Genomic DNA, 21340 nt, shown 5'->3' on the forward strand with positions numbered 1-21340 from the left:
TTAATACCATAGCTTTGAATTTTTATGTTTGTGCAGCTCATATAATTTATGTTTGGTCAGTGGTGGCTCAAGTAGAGCCAATACGTAAAGTAGAAAGATGGGGTTCTATTGAACATTTATGACATAGCCAGCTGCCCATGCATTTCTAACATACCTTCTCTTTGGATGTGCAGTCCTTTAGCACTTTCAACTCATGTAACTTTCCCTATATACAAGTAGGCTTTATAAGTTCCTGCTAGTTTCCTGCTTACATGAAGGCCTGTTCATTTCCTGGTAATTGGCACTTGCTCCTGCTTACATGGAGACTGGTAGTTGTTACTTTTTCCTGCTTACATGAAGATTTCTCAACGTCCTGGAAGTTGTCACTTTTTCTGCTTACTTGAAGACTTATTTTTAACATCTTGGTAATTGTCACTTTTTCCTGGTTAGACAAGACTTTTTAACAATCTAGTAATTGTCACTGTTTCCTGCTTACATGAAGACTTTTTTTCAACATCCTGGTAATTGTCACCTTTTTCCTGCTTACATGAAGACCTGTAAATGTCCCGGTAGTTGTCACTTTTACCTGCTTACATGAAGACTATGAACCTCCTAAGGCAGCACTGTCATGCTTTCAGTACACATTAAGAGAAGACAAAGTGTATTATTTATGCAGAGACATATAGATTAGGTCGGACTGGGGGGTGCAGGGCTCACCGGGGCTCCTGCCCCCCCAACCCCCCCCCCCCTCGCAGGAGCCCCCACCCAGCGTCCTCCCCAGACCGCGCGTAAATTTAGCGTGTCAGGGGAGGAGCGGTCGGGCAGGGGGAGCGCAGCAAGGGTCGGGTCTGGGCCGCTGGGGCCCACCGGGATTTTTCCCGGTGTCCCGGGGCCCAGTCCGACACTGAAAATGCTTTTATTACTAGTTTGTTCTTATTATTTTTCATGTTTACTTTGAAAAGGACCTTAATTATACAACTTTTTATGTCTGGGTGACAGGTCCCCTTTAGAAACAGCTCCCTTTCAAGTAAGGAGATAGAACTACAAGTAAAAACCTAGTAACAACCCCACCCTTACTGAGTGCTAAGCTGTTGAAAGTAAGGAACTTTGGCAGTAACATCCACCTACACTGGGGGCATGCGGAGCCCCATTCTAAATATTAAGTGATTTATTTGCCCTTGACTTTCTAGGCTTCTATGCAGAAAATTCCAAATGAACCACTGTTCTTAACAAGAATGTCTGCAACTGATATCATTCATACAAACTGATGTGTTGGACAATGCTCTGGTGACTAAAACCACTTCTCATTGAAGTTGCAATATGGATATAAGAAAGATCCAATGTGATCTGTTTGCCATTGTACCATTTAAAGAAGACTTTCACAGCTCACAGATAAACCAACATTGAAGTATTAACATTATCTCAATACTTCCATATTGGCACCATCCGCCCTAATAACATCTCGGGGGAGATTTATCAACTTTCAGCTTAAAATTGAATTTGAATTATGTTTCAAAAACTCGAATGTCTGGTATTTATTACGTGCAAGACACCCATAAACTTAAATGTAAACATTCGGTATCTAAAAGCTTGCAAGTTTCTATAGAAGTCCATGGGAGTAGTCCTAGGCAAAGTCAAGCCATATTTGCAAACTCAAATGTTTTTGAATGAGTTTTCCTTATTAATAAATAAGTGAGAATTCGAGCGAGAAAGCGAGTTTATTCCATATAGAAAAACAAACTCGAATACACAAACTCGAAAAACTGATAAATAATCCCACTCATCTATGGCCAAGCTTTACCTTCTTGTACAAGTTCAATATTGACATCTCACTTGAATTTAAGAGCCATATAACATTAGTGTGTGCCATATAAATAATTAACAGTGATAATAATGGCATCCTGATCATGCAGTCTGGACCTGATTACGCAGACTTGCCTTAGGTAATTATACTCATCAGTCAGGGTGCTCTTGGGAAATTTTTACTTCCTTTTCATGTCAAGAACAGGTCTCCATCTTAATGACAGGCAGCACAGGAGGGATGAAGTTTACTGACACTGCAAGGAGACATTTGACAAAGACTCGTTTGGCCTGAGAGCCTGGGGACCTGCAAGAATGTTTCCTGTTCCTCTTCATCCAGGGCAACTGGGGACTGGAATCATAAAGGAAGAGACCTTCAGGCTTGTTCCACTGTCTTTGCTGAGGCAAGTGAGTAGGAGAGCCAAGTACATCCATTTGTTTTGGTTTTATTTGCAGACCTGATATCCCAGAGCAATTGATTTGAAATTGAGTTTGTTTCAATGAACAGAACTCTTGTATCTACTCTAAGGTACAGCAGCCGTATGTGGCCACCACCTTTCCATTAAAAGGTAATGGAGTATACTTCAGAGGAATTCATTTTCCTCTACAAAAATCTACTCTGTTTTCCAGTCAATTTTTGTTTTGCTCAAAAGGAAAAAAGGAAGAAACATAATTTAGCTATATCTGTTCAAACAAAACAAAAACAATAAAGTAATAAAATAAAAGATGCCATGGTTATTCCATTGTTGTCTTGTCTAGATCTCCAGTACAGGGACTAAAATATGTAAACATGGCAGAATGAGAGATAAATACCTTACTTTGACAACTTAGACTCAAAAATATCCTCAAAAAGTTCCTGGTTAGAAGAGCGGTGCATGGCTGTCGAGCTACAAAACCTTACCCCTAGACAACAGATTTGGTGAAGTAGCTTTACTACCAGTCCCGAGTTTATTATATAATTTGGTGAATACTACGCCCGGGCATTATGACCTTACAATGTAAAAAAGTTTTGTTTTTCGCATTAGGATAGCAGAATAGTAGAACAGATCAAAGTTTAAAACCAAAAGTCTAAAAAAACAACGCATAGGTGAAAGTGATACCCTCTGCTTTTTTTTCCTTTTTTTTTTTTGCTGTGCTCACCCTACCCCTATGCCCCCCAAAATAGTTGTGCAGAATGAGAATGGAGACAACAAAACAGAAATCATTGTTTTTCCTGATAAATAAACCAGTGGCCTATATTCCTCGGATCACTCCATGAAGAACTAACCAGAGAGCTTCAATAATGCATCCCCTGAGCAGGGCTGATTAATTCATGAGAACACATCCTGCCTGCTCCACTTCCTTACTGCTATTTGGGGGAGCGGGAGGGGGAGCGATGCAAACACAAGGAGAGAAGATCTGAAATGGTTGCCAGACGCCTGTAGGAACGAGAAGCCTTATACCACTGGGAACATGCCAATTTTCTCCAGTTTAAGGAAAGTGTGCTGGACCCAAGAGGCTTTTTAGTTATGGGACTGAGATAAAGTTGCAGCGCTCTCTCGGTCTGGAAGTCAGACTTCAGATGCTAAAATGAGCTCTGTGTGGGACAGGTTATTATAGAGCGAGCCGGGTTTCTGAGATACCAACTCATGCGTGATGCTTTATAAAGGAAAGCTACTTACTGCCTCCACTCACGCACATTTTTACATTACCTTGAGAAGAATAAAAGTCTGAAAATAATCTTTCTTCCTGCTCTAGAGACAACACTTTCCTCCCTTGAGGATACAATATATGATTCTTTTCAACCAGTGAAATCATGTTATAAAATAAATCCAGCACATGACTTGCTGTTATTATGACATGCACCTTACATTTACTTTCTGTGACTATATGACAGCCATCAAGCCTGAAAAACCCTGAAAGGTCCAGAGTTTGGCCAGGGTCCCCCTTAACTCATAACAAGGTTACAGAGAGAGGAAAACATTGGTATATCTGTCATTCAGCCATGAAGAATATCTAGGGCACCAATAGGTTTTCACCCAAAATCTTGATTTACTTTCAAGAGGATGAGTCAAGATCTTCTAAATCTATTATAGCAAGTTGGGGTTCTCTTTAAATCTCACTACAACTGGCCTTCAGGCTGGCCCTTATTGCCACTGCTTCAGGCAGCCGCACATTTTAGGAACAGCTACTGTAGGTGCCTTGTACCCCACTGCCAGGCTGGGAATACCCAATTAAGGTAAATAAACTGTAACCACTTTATAGTATCCAACACTGACATTTCCCAGACATCAGCCATTTAGAATATAGTATATATATATTTGATATTCCTACTTCGAACTTTTAATCCAACCCAATCGACATCTGGCTGATTTCCATCAGTTGGGTAGGCCCATCTGAGGACCCCATAAATGGGCTGATAAGCTGCTGACTTGGTCCATGTATGGCCACCTAAGGCCACTAAGGTGCTTACAATGTTGGAAGCCAACCAGACTATATGGTATTACCACCCCATCCAAGTATTATCCAATTTAATCCATTTCGGTTGTTTAATTGAAATACTGGGACCATGATTATACTATGGTTAATGCCATTTTGGGACCTGTTTGTTCAGAAGTAATTACTAGAATGCTTATACTGAAAAAATAACCCAGTGTATCTATCTATGTTCCCTGGTTGATCCTTGGTCAGTTCATCACAGATATCCTCTGTGGACTCTAGTACATCTGTATAAATTACTGCCTTCTACCTAGATTTTCTATGCCCAGAATGCTGAAGGCTTTTTCTATTTCAGCAGCAAGAATCACTTATACTCCCATGATAAGCTTTGCTCTTGAAATATCCACATCATAATATCTAACAGGCGCAATGCTCCTCTGTAATACCATAACATTTTGATATTGTATAGTGATATGCATGACAGCCAATATCAATTTTAGCAGTTATATTACAGTCTCCAGGGAAACTGACCACCCTGCCATTTTTTTTCTTTGAAGCTCGGTAAAGAACACTTAAGGGTACCTGCTCTGTAGCAGGTACTAACTTTTTTATGGCCATGCTCTTTAGCTGTGGCAGATAGAAGATGGTAGAAGAAGATATTATTAAGATATGAATACTAATGCAGTGTAAGATGGACATCGTTGGAGGAACACACTTATGTGTGTTACTATGGAGACCTCAGTTCTTCTGGTCATTTGGCATCACTTCAGCCAGTGTTGACATGCACTAGCCATAAGTCACAACATAAGTGCAAGGAGTCAGTATAAGGAAATAAGGCAGAGTTAAACCACTGTGTGGAGATATAAAAGACACTTTAGAATAGGAGAATGGAAGCCTAGCTGAAGAGACAGTGGGGAAAAGTTGCACATGGGCAGTAACCCATAGCAACCAATTAGTTATTAGTCATTTTTTAATTATCTAGACGCAGTGATCCCCAACCAGTGGTTCGTGAGCAACATGTTGGTCCCCAACCCATTGGATGTTGCTCCCAGTGGCCTCAAAGCAGGTGCTTATTTTTGAATTCTTGGATTGGAGGCAAGTTTTTTGGTTGCATGAAAACCAGTTCTTCTGCCAAACAGAGCCTCTTTAGACTGCCAGTCCACATAGGAGCTACCAAATAGCCAATCACAGCCTTTATTTGGCACCCTCAAACATTTTTCATGCTTGTGTTGCTCCCTAACTCTGTTTGAGTGTGGCTCACGGGTAAAAAAGGTTGGGGATCCCCGATCGAGAGGTGGCCCTCCAAATTATTTTTATGGCCTCCCTCTACTTAAGGGCTCCATAGAATTAATTATAGGAAAGCATCATTTTTATATAATCCGATCCCCCCGAATGTTGTATGAGAAATAATCGTCCCTCTACCTATAAATTGGAGAGCACTGATCTAGAGTAAAGAATATTGGAACGTCTAAATGATGAAAAGCTGGTGAGGCAGAGGTTGAAGATCCCCTTAAACCAGGACCTAGAAGATTAAACTTTGATAATAATTAAGAGCAAAAAGGCTAAGCATATTTCGACTCCATTAAATTCCAATAACAGGAACTTTCTCTGTCTACTTGCAGTAGATGTGATAGGAACTGTTTAAATAAAGTAATGAAATAACAATGGGATGGACAATTATAAGAGCTAAAAATCCCTTATTAGACATGTAAATGGGTAGGCAACACAACCATTGCTTGCCCACTGCTCATATATTGAAATGGTTTGTTGACTTTCCCATAGAATTACATTTTATTTAGATAAATGGCATGGATTTATACTGTACGTTTTGGTGAAATCCACCCTCTTACAATCCTGATTTTTCAGCAGAGGTAGTTCAATTCATCTTGATACTACAATTTATGAATGAGCGCTGATATAATGGTTTTCCTAATCCCTAACATTTTTAATCTCATCCATAGACCAATATATAACAATTCCCAGGGGGCAAATTATCATTAAAAAAACTGTAAAATGGCAACTTTTGAACTAGCATCTCATGGGAGAACCATTATTTCACTTAGAAGAAAAGATATTAAAAAATGTATTGCTCTCTCAAACCTTAATTGGTGTTTTATGAGAAAAGCCGTGGAGACAAAAACAGGGATTAGCTCTAGGCTGTCACTGCGTATGATGTTTCACAGGAGGAAAACAAACTCTGCAGGAATATAGCAAAATGAAATTGTAGACAAGATTAGTACATAAATACCAACAATTAAAAAATGTACTAACATAGGCAAGAGTCCAGTAACCCATAGTATCTAATAAGCAATTACCTATTTCTGATGTAGTGCAATAAGAATAATGAAACAAATATATGATTGGTCGGTATGACATTCACTGCTCTAGGAATGGTGGCCCATAAATTGAGTTGCCCCCCAGTCAATGCTCCATTGGCCTACCTTAGCACTGCCCAAGGCAAGGGCAGTATTAGATATTAATTGATAATTGCCAAACCGATAATTGTCCTTTCTCCCTTTCTACATCACCACTTCCTTAGGTGTCAGCCCTAACTATGATACTGTATAACAGTATAAACTTGTAAAGAGTAGAATAATTAATGTTATATAAGTGTTGTTGGTGATGCTGTTGGGTAAAGGGAAGTCCCATCTAGAGGAGCATTGCTCCCTTTTTGGCTGATAAGAAGAAGACCGTGACAGGAGAGCCTGAGGCTTGCCACCTCAGAGAGATACTAAGCAGAGTTATTAGAGCAGTTATGTAGTGTAAGGGTAGCTTGGTTGAGCTCGCTGTAGGCGGTGAGAGTCAGGTGTAGCTTGCGTAGACAAGCAGCTGAGCTCCAAGAAGGAGAGAGGGGATTAGTGTCTTGATATTACCTCGCCCAGATAGGGATCTATACAGGAAAGGGGACTAGGGTAGGTAGATTCTAGTACCCCCAACGTACGGCAGACTCCGGTGTTGAAAGTCTGTTAAAGGTTATGGCATCCCGGAGGAGACAGGGAAGGTAGACAACCAGTGGGGACCCATGGCCTGGGATTCACAGTTATAGTTATGCCAGGGAAGATTGTGAGTGGCAAGTAACACTGCGGAAACTGTACCATAACAATATCTTTAAAAGCACTGAGCATACAGTATGTAACATGCTTATATTATAAAGCTGCTTGGAATGATATTTTCTTTCATTCGGTAAAATTGTAATTTGGGGTTTTAATATAATACAAACTATTTAATAGGTTTTCCAGTTTGGGATATTGTTTCCATCTAAAACTCATTTAGTATTGCTGCAGATGTTTGCACAATGCTGCCCCATTCCTGAAGCAGAGAAGTGCTTAGGAAGAGCATGCACCACATATATAATTTAGCCAGACTGTACCTGTGCATCGGTGCTCTGATCCTTATGGTGATGTTTAAGAGAATAAAGCCAGTCCTGCTGATCATGAGTAAGTGACTGGAGTGCAATAGTTTTCTGCCTCTGATGTTTGGAAATAATGTCTTTCTCTCTTGCGTGTTTCACAATATCAGTTTCTTGTGTGACATGAAAACAAGAGCACAGAGCAATATACGCCACCTGCAGTCTGCCTCTATGAATCAGATGATAAAGCTATACAATAAACCTAAAGGCAGCTTGATTTAAATTGCTTACTTACCTAGTGCAAATAATCATAAGCTGATCACTATCTAACAGGCTCAAGCTAATAATTGAGGAGTTATTGACCCAGACCAAACTAGATTCATGCCAAACAGGTCCACAGACATAAATATACACAGGTTGTTCACCAATATACACGCAGACCACTTAAACAAAGGCTCACGTATCGTGGCCTCTTTGGATGTGGCAAAGGCCTTCTATTCAATAGAGTGGCCATACCTCTGGGAAACCTTGGGGGAATATGGCCCAGGCGAACAGTTCATCCAATGGGTGACGCTACTCTATCAATCACCAACAGCAAAAGTTAGAGTCAATGGATATACATCTCCAGAATTCATTCTATTTAGAGGCACGTGACAAGGCTGCCCACTCGCCACTACTGTTCACCCTGGCCATAGAACCTCTGGCTATCAAAATAAGGCACTCCCAGGGTATCACAGGACTAAAGCTGGGTGGAGTGGAAGAGCGCATATCCCTTTATGCAGACAATGTTTTGCTTTACCTTGACAATCCAGGGGACTCCCTTCAAACAGTGTTACAGATAGTAAACCAGTTCGGCAACTTCTTTGGCCTAAAAATATATTTAGTCCAGCGTGTTCCCAATTGATGAGGACATTGATCCCAACAGCTTCCCCCCCACCCCTCTTATCTGGGTAAACTCCTTTAAATACCTCAGAGTGGTGGTCCATAGGAGAACAGAGGCCTTTCTCCCAAACAACCTAGACCCTATCCTTAAAACTATGAAGGAGAAACTAACAATATGGGCTAATCTACCTCTCACTATTTGGGGCAGGATAAATTTGATAAAAATGATTTTCCTCCCAAAATTCCTTGATATTTTCCACAATTCCCCAACCACAGTTCCCAAACAGTTTTTTGCCACCCTTGATGTTGCACAAACAGCACTCTTATGGGCAAGCAAAATACCCAGATTTGCCAGAACCAAACTCAGGGCACCAGTCACTGAGGGTGGCCTGGGCCTCCCACATTTGTACCTATACTACCTTACATCACAAATATATTACATATATAACACGCCATACAGTACATTCACTGAACCAAATCAGTGAGCTGCACTCCAGACCATTGTGCTACACTCCCTGATCCAGACAATTAAGCTACACTCGTTGACCAAGTCCATTATGTTACACTCGTTGACCGAATCCATTATGCTACACTCGTTGACCAAGTCCATTATGTTACACTCGTTGACCCAGACCATTAAGCCACACTTGTTGACCTAATCCATTAAGTTACACTCGTTGCTCAAGACCATTGAGGTAAACTCACTAACCCAGATACTGAGCTAAATTCTTTTATCCCAGACCATTGAGCTAGGTGTACTAAACCAGACCAGGAATCTATACTGAATTGATCAGACCACTGAGCTGCACTCGCGGAGCCAAACCACTGAGCTGCACTACATGTACCACAATACTGAGCTGCACTCCAGTCGTTAACCTGGTTTAAGGGATCTTTCCGTAATTTGGATCTCCATACTTTAAGTCTACTAAAAAATCATTAGAAGGAAAAGTTGAATCACTTGGGGGGGTGTCAAAATGTTAGGCACCCCACCAATAAATGTATTCACATACCTGATACCCAAGCCTGGTGCTCCTGTTAGCAAATATACACACCAGCTGGGGTACATACAGGCAACTGATCCTCTTTTTTCCACCGGCTATGCATGTGCAGTAGAGCGAAAAGTCAAATTTTAACAAAAAAGGCGTCTTTTTTACTCTACTGCCCATGTATGGGAAGATGATCGCTCGCCTCCATGTAAACCAGATGGATTGTTCTGCCCCCAATAAGGGGTAATTATATTGTAGTTTGGATCAACTTCAAGGTGCTGTTTTATTATTACAGAGAAAAGGGAATCATTTAACCATTAAATAAACCCAATAGGGCTGTTCTGCCCCAATAAGGGGTAATTATATCTTAGTTGGGATCAAGTACAGGTACTGTTTTATTATTACAGAGAAAAGGGAATCATTTAACCATTAAATAAACCCAATAGGCCTGTTCTGCCCCAATAAGGGGTAATTATATCTTAGTTGGGATCAAGTACAGGTACTGTTTTATTATTACAGAGAAAAGGGAATCATTTAACCATTAAATAAACCCAATAGGGCTGTTCTGCCCCCAATAAGGGGTAATTATATCTTAGTTGGGATCAAGTACAGGTACTGTTTTATTATTACAGAGAAAAGGGAATCATTTAACCATTAAATAAACCCAATAGGGCTGTTCTGCCCCAATAAGGGGTAATTATATCTTAGTTGGGATCAAGTACAGGTACTGTTTTATTATTACAGAGAAAAGGGAATCATTTAACCATTAAATAAACCCAATAGGCCTGTTCTGCCCCAATAAGGGGTAATTATATCTTAGTTGGGATCAAGTACAGGTACTGTTTTATTATTACAGAGAAAAGGGAATCATTTAACCATTAAATAAACCCAATAGGGCTGTTCTGCCCCAATAAGGGGTAATTATATCTTAGTTGGGATCAAGTACAGGTACTGTTTTATTATTACAGAGAAAAGGGAATCATTTAACCATTAAATAAACCCAATAGGCCTGTTCTGCCCCAATAAGGGGTAATTATATCTTAGTTGGGATCAAGTACAGGTACTGTTTTATTATTACAGAGAAAAGGGAATCATTTAACCATTAAATAAACCCAATAGGGCTGTTCTGCCCCCAATAAGGGGTAATTATATCTTAGTTGGGATCAAGTACAGGTACTGTTTTATTATTACAGAGAAAAGGGAATCATTTAACCATTAAATAAACCCAATAGGGCTGTTCTGCCCCAATAAGGGGTAATTATATCTTAGTTGGGATCAAGTACAGGTACTGTTTTATTATTACAGAGAAAAGGGAATCATTTAACCATTAAATAAACCCAATAGGCCTGTTCTGCCCCAATAAGGGGTAATTATATCTTAGTTGGGATCAAGTACAGGTACTGTTTTATTATTACAGAGAAAAGGGAATCATTTAACCATTAAATAAACCCAATAGGGCTGTTCTGCCCCCAATAAGGGGTAATTATATCTTAGTTGGGATCAAGTACAGGTACTGTTTTATTATTACAGAGAAAAGGGAATCATTTAACCATTAAATAAACCCAATAGGGCTGTTCTGCCCCCAATAAGGGGTAATTATATCTTAGTTGGGATCAAGTACAGGTACTGTTTTATTATTACAGAGAAAAGGGAATCATTTAACCATTAAATAAACCCAATAGGGCTGTTCTGCCCCAATAAGGGGTAATTATATCTTAGTTGGGATCAAGTACAGGTACTGTTTTATTATTACAGAGAAAAGGGAATCATTTAACCATTAAATAAACCCAATAGGGCTGTTCTGCCCCAATAAGGGGTAATTATATCTTAGTTGGGATCAAGTACAGGTACAGTTTTATTATTACAGAGAAGGAAATTATTTTAAAAAATTGTAATTATTTGATTAAAATAGAGTTTATGGGAGATGACCTTTGCATAATTTGGAGCTTTCTGTACAGGTTTCTGGATTATGGCTCCCACACCTTTACTATCATGAGCATTACATATTATATGTACCAGTCAGGTGGAAATCTGGCCCACACTGGCGATCTGTGGGTTCTGACAAATGCCAGAGGGACTGCTGTAAGATGCCTCACACTGTCCCTATTTGGTGAACTGGTTGGGGCTCTTTGGGGATTTTTAGATCTTCAGTCTTGACCTTGTGACAGTAATAATTACAGCATAGGTATTATATTAATTGCCATCCAAAAAGTGTGTGATGATATAATTTTGGTTATTGTTATTTCAGTGTTTTTGTATGTTTTATGCTAAAAAGGGAAAGGATTTAGAAGAGCTGAGTATTCCTGCAGTTTTGATGTCTTTTGCCGCTACCCACTTTGTCTTCTAACCAAGGATGCTGACGGAAGTCGTAGGAAACCACCCCAGCAGTACCCTTTCCTGTGCATCCTCGTGATATGTAGCAACAGGAGCAAAACTACCACTTGTTCAACATATACAGTTGCACTGCCTTCAAAACTTTTATTTTTAAGGACATAAGTATGAAGTGCTAGGTTCTTAATTATGTTTTAATGAGCACTCAAATACAGCCTGAAAGAAAACGATCTGTATTTTAACCACACACTAACAGAAAAAGTTACCCGAGTGTTCAGCACTTTATCCTTTCGGCTATTGAGCGATACAAACATATTTTTGGAAAAAGAACCATCACAGCATTCTTTCATGCTTGTCTTTCCCACAGTAAGTTCTAGAGCACAATAAAGGAAGGAAGAATTTGTTGTGAGGTATGCGGTTTTTCTGGGTCTCTGCGAGATTTTCTTACAGTTCCAGAAATTAATTTGCGGCTAATCAGAGGAATCGGCATGCCAAGAAGAGAGAAACCTCAAAAATGCTTTAATTGGGAAGCTGGGAGGGAAACATGAGAGTCTTCAAAAGTGATGCGAGCACACTGCAGGGTTTTTGGGAAACAGTGTGTTAAATCATTAATGTTTTACAAATTTTGGCCTGTTGCACTTCTTCTGCTCATTTTGGCCCAGTTCCTTTATAATCTATCATTCCAGGCTTGGTCAAAAGCTTTAGGAAGCCAGATCAGTAATAGTTCCCTACTGGCACAATGTTGCTCCAGGTTAGAATCCAGGAACCATGGAACCACTATAATATACATATAAATTACATATAATATGTGGTTGTAAATTGTAGGTATTATCATGTGCTGAATATTCTTGCTAGAGGAAGAGACACTGGTGACTTAGAGAGAAGGTGATGGTTGGGGTACTTTGGAAGGAAGTAAAGTGAGGAAGATGCCCCTGCTTGCTGGACCACCCCACCCCATCAAACTATGGCCAACTCCTACATTCTCTTAAAGCACCCACCCACTCCTGTGCTCCGTCCATCCACCCTCCGGCTGCCCACTGAGTCCTCCCTCTGCCTGCTGAGTCCTACCTTTTCCAGCTCCCCCTACTCCGTCCGTCTTCCCAGCTACCCCCTCCCAATTAATCCTGACTTCTCGCGCCATCCGTCCTCCCTAGCAGCTACCCCGTCCTGCTCCCCGCTGAGTCTTGTCTTTCCACTGCCAGGGGTGAGGACGCAGCTGGGGGCCAGGTAAAGTACCCTGGTGGGTCGGATCCAGCCCCTGGGCCGTAGTTTGAGGACCCATGAGCTAAGGGGACGTTGGCTTAAAAGTCTGAAGGAATGGCTTCGACAAAATATGGGGCAACTGTGGGGTTGGGAAGGCATGCTCCTTGCCATGAAATCTGGCCATTGGTACAACATGCTCAAGCCCTAGGGAAAAGGCTCACAATTATCCCCTTCTTACCCCAAAACTTTTTTGTTCTTAATTCTACTAAATCCTTTTTACCGTAACACTCCAAATTCGGTCTGCAGAAAGAGGATCAACTTGACTTTTCCCCATAATAGCCTCACTTTTACACAGAACTAGATAATGTAATAACAGCATAACGTATTTCTAAATAAGATGGTTATATTTACTATTTTAATTTTGTGTTTGGCGGAGAGTAAAATGTTCCTTTTATGGTGGCGCAGGCACCATAAAGCAACAAGATGTAATCTACCGTACATGAGAAAGAATATACTTACTGCAGGAGGGTATTTACCACATAGGCACTCAAGGGCCAGTGCCTAGGACAGCAGCTTTAGGGGGTGGACCTAAGGTGCCTATAGGGTAAATAAAACTTTCTTTTTCTTAAAAAAAAAGCTCTCCAGCTGCTGTCAAAATATTTCCTATGAAATCCAGCAGCAGGGGTTAAGCTTGGGAAGCCCCATGGTCAGAAGTGACAGCACTTCTGTCAATTACATTATGCATGCACCAATGGGCACGCAGAGGTCTGGTGCTTAGGGTGGCAGTGGACCAAAATACAGCCAACTCACTTACCTTCGTCTTTATGGGAAAAAAGAACACCCCCCATCTGCCTATAATCCCCTCTAATGTACTTGTACAGAGTAATCATGTCCCCTCGCAAGCGCCTCCTTTCCAGAGAAAACAACCCCAACCTCGACAGTCTAACCTCATAGCTTAAATCTTCCATCCCCTTTACCAGTTTAGTTGCAGTCTCTGCACTCTCTCCAGCTCATTAATATCCTTCTTAAGGACTGGAGCCCAAAACTGCCCCCCATACTCAAGGTGAGGCCTTACCAGGGACCTATAAAGGGGCAAAATTATGTTTCATCCCTTGAGTCAATGCCCTTTTTTATACAAGACAGCACTTTATTTGCTTTAGTAGCCACAGAATGACACTGCCTGAAATTAGACAACTTGTTATCTACAAAAACCCCCGATCCTCCTCCATTAAGGATACCCCCAACAAACTACCATGTAGTAGATAGTTCGTGTTTATATTATTTCTACCAAAGGGCATAACTTGTCCACATTGAACCTCATTTCCCAGTTTGCTGCCCAGTTTTCAAGTTTTGTCAAATCGCTCTGCAAAGCGGCAGCATCCTGCATGGAACTTATAGTTTTGCACAATTTTGTGTCATCAGCAAAAATAGAAACAGTACTGTCTATGCCCACCTCCAGGTCATTAATAAACAAGTTAAAAAGCAAAGGCCCAAGGACTGACCCCTGCGGTACTCCACTAACCACACTGGTCCAATTAGAAAATGTTCCATTTACCCCACTCTTTGTACTCTATCCTTCAGCCAGTTCTCTATCCAATTACAAATATTATGTTCTAGGCCAATATTTCTCAATTTGATCATTAACCTTCTGTGAGGTACTGTATCAAACACTTTAGCAAAGTCCAAGTAGATGACATCAACTGCCATTCCAGCATCAAGGTTCCTACTCACCTCCTCATAAAAGGCGACTAAATTAGTCTGTTACGCATAAATCCATGCTGGCACAAACTTATATAAACTTAAATTTACCCTCCTCCCCCCCCCCCCCATGATAATAAGGTTCCCACCCCTTCTCGCTCAAATTACAGAAAGATCCCTTATCCGGAAAACGCCAGGCCCCGAGTATTCTGGATAACAAGTCCCATACCTGTACCTGATGAAAGTCCCTGCTGTCCCAGCTAACTTGAATGCTTTAAAACCACTTTTTTTTCCAACCTCGACACTAACACTTTTATTCAGCCATAAAGGTTTTGCTTTGCGATGCCTCTCCTTGCTTATAAGGGTAATATACTGATCCGTATACTTGCTAAGCAATGTTTTAAAGATATTCCATTAAGATTTGCTTCAGTATTCAAACAAATTTAAGCCTTTTCAAAGTAAAATTCAGATTTGGCCAGTTTTGAGTGCTAGGCAAAACTGGATTATAGTCACAATAAAAAGGAAATTTAAAATTTTTTGATTAGACTTTAGATTCAGTGCTTCATGAAAGATTTGAAGGATGCCATACTTGTTTAGTAGTCTTTCGTATTTATACTCAATAGGGGTGTAATCGGGGCATAATAGGACATGGCAATGTATGGTGAGGCATAGTGAAAAAAAAATAAAATCACCCAAAAGAAAGACTTCTCTTCAAAGGTCTACAGTTGATGAAAAAAATGACCCTGTAGTTACTACTAGACTGGTCTAGGAAGAAACACCTACCTCTTGGTCCCTTTGGGACTTTTGCAAGATTATAAGAACTATTGGCAGCTGAAGTATTGAACCCCAGCACACACATTAACCTATCCTGACTTATCTATACACTCATATACTGCGAATAAACTGTATATGCCAACATCAATACTAACTGTTGATTTTGTTATCCCAATAACCTTGAATATTATTGCCTCTTAGGCTGATGGCAGACGAGGCGTAGGATTGATATTTTCGGCAAGCAGAAAAGCGCTTGCTGAAAATACCGCCCTATGCCTCCTACATGTGCCTGCACCTGAATGAATGAGATACACTTGGGTGCAGGCACATGTAGCCAAAATACGCATAAAAATGGGAGACTTTGCATTCTCTTGCATTTTTATGCGCCTCGTCTGCCATCAGACTTAAAGTCATTAACAGAATCCTATTCTGACCTATTTCATCAAATCATCCAGGCCCCTCTTAAAGGCATTAACAGAATCTGCCATCACAACATCACTAGGAAGGGCATTCCCCAACCTCACTGCCCTCACCATGAAAAAAAATAAATTTGCACTTTTCAATACTGAACCTCATTTTCCAGTTTGCTGCCCAGTTTTCCAATTTTGTCAAATCGCTCTGCAAAGCGGCAGCATCCTGCATGGAACTTATAGTTTTGCACAATTTTGTATGGTCAGCAAAAATAGACTCGTTGGGCCTGATTCACTAAAGGGCGATAAAACGTGTTCTATTTTTATTGTGCGCTAAAATTTTTACCGCGTCTTAATTTTGGCGATTTTTCGCACGATTCACTATAAGCATACTCGCGCTTTTTTACGCGCGATATTGCATGCGTTATTTAACTCGCGAAAAGACTATTTCAATGCGGTATTTGCCGGTACATGCGCTAAATTACGCGAATAATCGCCGCATATGAATGGTAGCATAGAAATAGTGTATAAAAATTGTTGCCGCATATAAATGGTGTATATAAATATTAGCCACATATAAATAGTATCATATAAATAGTAGATGCTTATAAATAGTAGCCACTAGTGATGAGCAAATGTGTTCTGGTTTCTTTAGTGAAAAATTAGCAAATCTTTCGAAAGATCCACGAAACGGCAAAAATGTTGTGCGGCCAAAAAAATTGTTGCTGTGACTATTATTTTTTGACACTTGTATCAATTTTTGGATGTGCGGTGAATTTTTGCGTGGCGAATTTTTTCATGGGTTTTGCCATTGGCAGATTGTTTTGAGAAACGCATGAAAAAATCCGCCGCGAAAAAAATTCAACGCACGTCCAAAAATTCGCTGCGAATACATGCCTGGCGAAACATTTCATCACTTGTAGCCAAATATAAATAGTCGCGCAAATGAACGCACGCCATGTTAGCCATACACGCCAATACTTGCAGAAAATTACTGTATTAAAAATGAACATTTCGCTGCAAACTGGCGGCTGCGTCACTCTAGGGGAAACACAGACTTGAATAAATAACACTGTAAGTCCATATTTTATTGCAAAAAATCATTTACTGTACTTTTGTATAATTTTTCGCCTGCCTGTAGTAGGTGTTAATTTTCGCATAACCGAATGCGATATTTAGCGCGCAAAAGTTATAGTGAATCATGCGATCATATTCTTTTCAGCGCGGAAATTAACGCAAAACGGTAAAACTAGTGCGAGAAATACCGCATGCGAAAATGGCGATTTTTCGCACGCGATAATACTATGGTGAATCACGCGCAAATTATTTTGCGTTTTTTAACGCGAAAAAGCGTGCGATAATTTTTATCGCCCTTTAGTGAATCAGGCCCAATACTTTTAATCCCCAAGTCCAGGACAAGTTAAAAAGCAAGGGACTGAGGACAGACCCTTGCGGTACTCCACTAACAACAATGGTCCAATTTGAAAATGTTTCATTTACCACCATTCTTTGTAATCTATCCTTTAGCCAGTTCTCTATCCAATTACAAATATTATATTTCAGGGCAAAATTCCTCAATTTTATGATTAACTTTCTGTGAGGTACTGTATCAAACGCTTTAGCAAAGTCCAATAGATGCCATCCACTGCTATACCACCATACCAGGTTCGTGCTCACTTCCTCATAAAAGGCAATTAAATTAGTCTGGCAAGATCTGATATGCATAAAACCATGCTGGCACAAACTTATAGTATTATGGCTTTCAATGTATTCAAGGATCCTATCCTTTATTACCCCTTTTAAAAGTTTTCCTACCACTGATGATAGACTAACAGGCCTATGATTTTCAGGCTGAGAACAGAATACCTTTTTGAATACAGGAACAACATTAGCAATCCGCCAGTCTCTCGGCACCATGCCAGACCTCAATGAATCCTGAAAAATTAAGTGAAGAGGTTTGGCAATCAAAGAGCTAAGCTAAGGGATTAATACCATCCGGCCCTGGACCTTTGTTTACCTTTACATGTTCAAGTCTCTTTTGAATTCCCTCCCGAGTGACCCACGCGTCAGTAGTTATATTACTAGCATTGGGTCTATTAAAAATTAAGCCTTCATTATCTGGCTCCTCAGATGTATAGACAGATGAAAAAATAAGAGTTCAGAATTTCTGAGTTTTCCCCGTTCTCATCAACCAACTGACCCCCCCGTGATAATAAGGTTCCCACCCCTTCTTGCTTAAGTGTTTTACTATTTACGTATTTAAAAAATAATTTTGGATTCTTTTTACTCCTAGCTGCAAAACCATTTCCATTTCTATTTTAGCTTGCTTGATAGCTTTTTTGCATGCTTAATTGGCTTCCTTGTACCTGATGAAAGTTTCAGCTGTCTCAAACTACATTTTTTCTTACTGACCTCAACATTAACACTTTTTCCAAAGCATAAAGGTTTTGCTTTGTGATATCCTCCTTACTGGGAAAGTCTGGACGTCTAAAATTGAGTGTTTCAGTTACTCCCTTATAGTGCTGTCTCTGCAGCATTATCTCAAAGGAGACCATGTTATGATCACTATTCCCTAAATGCTCACCCACACAAATGTTAGAGATGAGTTCACTATTATTAGTTATCAACAGGTCCAAAATAGAATCATGCCTAGTAGGTTCTTGAAGCACCAGAGGCCCCCCTTTAGATTAGAGGAACGGAGCTTCCATTTGGGTTTTTCACGGGGAGGGCAGTGAGGTTGGGGAATGCCCTTCCTAGTGATGTTGTGATGGCAGATTCTGTTAATGCCTTTAATGGATGATTGGATGAAAAAGGATAGGTTTATGTGTGCTGGTTTGAAATTGATGGACTTAGGTCTTTTTTTAACCCAACTTAAGGTAAAGCAACATTTTAAAGATATTCCCCTCTGTGTTTAACCCTATGAAGCCTTTCCCAGCTGATACATTGCAGAGATGGTAACTCCCTGAAACCTGCATTGCCAAAAATGCTCCAACTATCCACCTTGTGGTAGATTTGAGAGTAGCACTCAATAGACAAATACGCAAGTCCGGCCATGACTCCTCTAGTTATAATGAGTAGAAGAAACAAGAGCTTATGTGAAAGCAGTTCCATTGTGAAGTCAGGGCTTGGTGTGAAAGGTCAGAATCGGACACAGCGATGGCTGCCTACACCAATATTACAGGTTAAAAAAAAAACATGTATTGGCATATTGATTAAAAAAACATATTTGAAATGGTAGAATGCAGTATTTGCAATATACAGAGTGCAGTTTTGTAACAACAACTACACCAATAAAAATCATCACAGAATCACTTTAAATGCATTTTTCGCCCATAAACAAATGAATATACCTGCCTTGGTAAAAAAAAAAATATTTTAGTTAAATAGGACTTAACCCCCCATGAAACATGTAAACATACACACATGGATTCTCCTTTTGATCTTGTCTTTCCCAATTACATTTCACTTTCACTTTATTTGTGTCTCTTTTATATATATATATGTAACCTCTATTTCAGCTCAATAGCTGCTTTCCCGGACTAGTACCAGTAGAACATGGGTTACACTGTACTCTCTTACCCAGAATGGGCCTTCGCTAAGTGGAAGAGGAAGGTGAGGGTGTTTTGCGACTACACCTCTCTGCTATGCAGAAAAATGAAAACAGAGGGCGCCAGAGGTTCTTGCAAATAACAAAGTAATAAGTATTTATTGAACATCCACAGGGTTTACTCACAATACAGCTTCAGAGGCCATTGGTACATGCAACATATACCGAGTGTATATTCAGACTCACACTCTCCTGCGGGCAGACTGGTAGGAATCTCCCTTCTCCTCTGCAACACACCCTGTAGTGGATCCCTCAGGGAATTCTCTATCCTGATTCCCTATTCACTTGGATCCCTACACTACAGGCAATGTGGCCTGGGAGAGCTATCTCCAGAAAAACTGCAAATCCTATGCAGGAGCTCATGCTGCTCATTCTAGCTCAACCCTAACTGCCTTACACTCCTAGAGTGTACTATAAAGGGAGCTACACCTGCCTCTATCTAATGCCTCATTCACGGGGCCCTGTTCCCCGACTTCACTGGGCCTGGGCCCATGCCCTGGGCTCTCAGCACACATCCACCTTGTCCCTAAGGTGGAAGCAAACAAACAGGAAGGTGCCACTCCTCTCCCAACACTATACCAAAGTCAGGCAGGATGTGGTCACTATACCTTCTAACCAATAGCACACATATGTTAATGAACTCACTTAGATACATTCCCTTCTGCCCAGCAACTAAGGGAACTGAACCTGTAGGGATTTAAAGCCATAGGGACAATTTAACCCTATGGGTCCCTACATATATAATATATATATATATATATATATATATATATATATGTGTGTATTTTCTTTTTGAAGGTTGTGCTGCTGCCGGTGCTGCTGATGCACAGGATCTTGGATAAGGGCTGGTGAGCCAAATGCAGGGAATCCAGCGCTGGTCGATGCCATGCTCACTGCTATGCAGCCATACTTTGCTGAGCAACGCTGCCATAATCTTAGGACAAGATGCTGGATGTCTCAAATGGATCGTCATGCCCATGAAATCAATTTGAGCAACCAGCAGGCCCGGATTTGTGGAGAGGCCACAAAGGCCCGGGCCTAGGGCGGCAGAAGTTTAGGGGCGGCATGCCGCCCCGCCGCAAGAACATTTTTTAATTTTGCTCCCATACGGAGCAGTCGGGACCTCTCCCCACTGCTCCGTATGGGAGTTAAAAAGAGCGTTCGCGCATGCGCTGGCGCTTTGCGCATGCGTACTGGGGGCGCGTTTGCGCATGCGCACCGGGGTGCGCGTTCGCACATGCGCATGGGGGACTCCCACAGGGGCGGCCTCGGGGCGCACCAAAGACAAATCCGGCCCTGGCAACCAGCATGGGTTCCAAGATGTGCCGGCACAAATGGCTGAACAGTGAGACTGCACGATCCGATGGCACCAATGCCCTTTTCGCATCCCTGGGTCATCACTTCCAAGGGCTTGGAAGGGGTCAAGTCCCTGTTTCTGGCAACAAGTGAAAGATCCAGTAGCTTCAATCTGTGTCCCTGCTGTTTCCACCCCATAGTTTTCAGTAAAAAATTTCAGTAAAAAATTGCTGTTTGTAACTTGGCACTTTACCATTACCTGCCCACCACTAATAATGTGGGCAGCTCTCTAAGTACCTCCTTCTCCTTGAGTGTTTTCTAAATAGCAAGTCACGGTTACATGTTGTGCCTTTAAAGGAACAGTAACACCAAAAAATGAAAGTGTATAAAGGTAACTAAAATATAATGTGCTGCTGCCCTGCACTGGTAAAAGTTGTGTGTTTACTTCAGAAAGTCTACTATAATTTATATAAATAAGCTGCTATGTAGCCATGGAGGCAGCCATTCAAAGGAGAAAAGGCACAGGCACATAGCAGATAACAGATAAAACACTATTGTATTCTACAGAACTTATCTGTTATCTGCTATGTAACCTGTGCCTTTTCTC

The sequence above is a fragment of the Xenopus tropicalis genome, chromosome 3 (genome assembly GCF_000004195.4).
Source record: "Xenopus tropicalis strain Nigerian chromosome 3, UCB_Xtro_10.0, whole genome shotgun sequence".
Lineage (NCBI taxonomy): Eukaryota > Metazoa > Chordata > Amphibia > Anura > Pipidae > Xenopus > Xenopus tropicalis.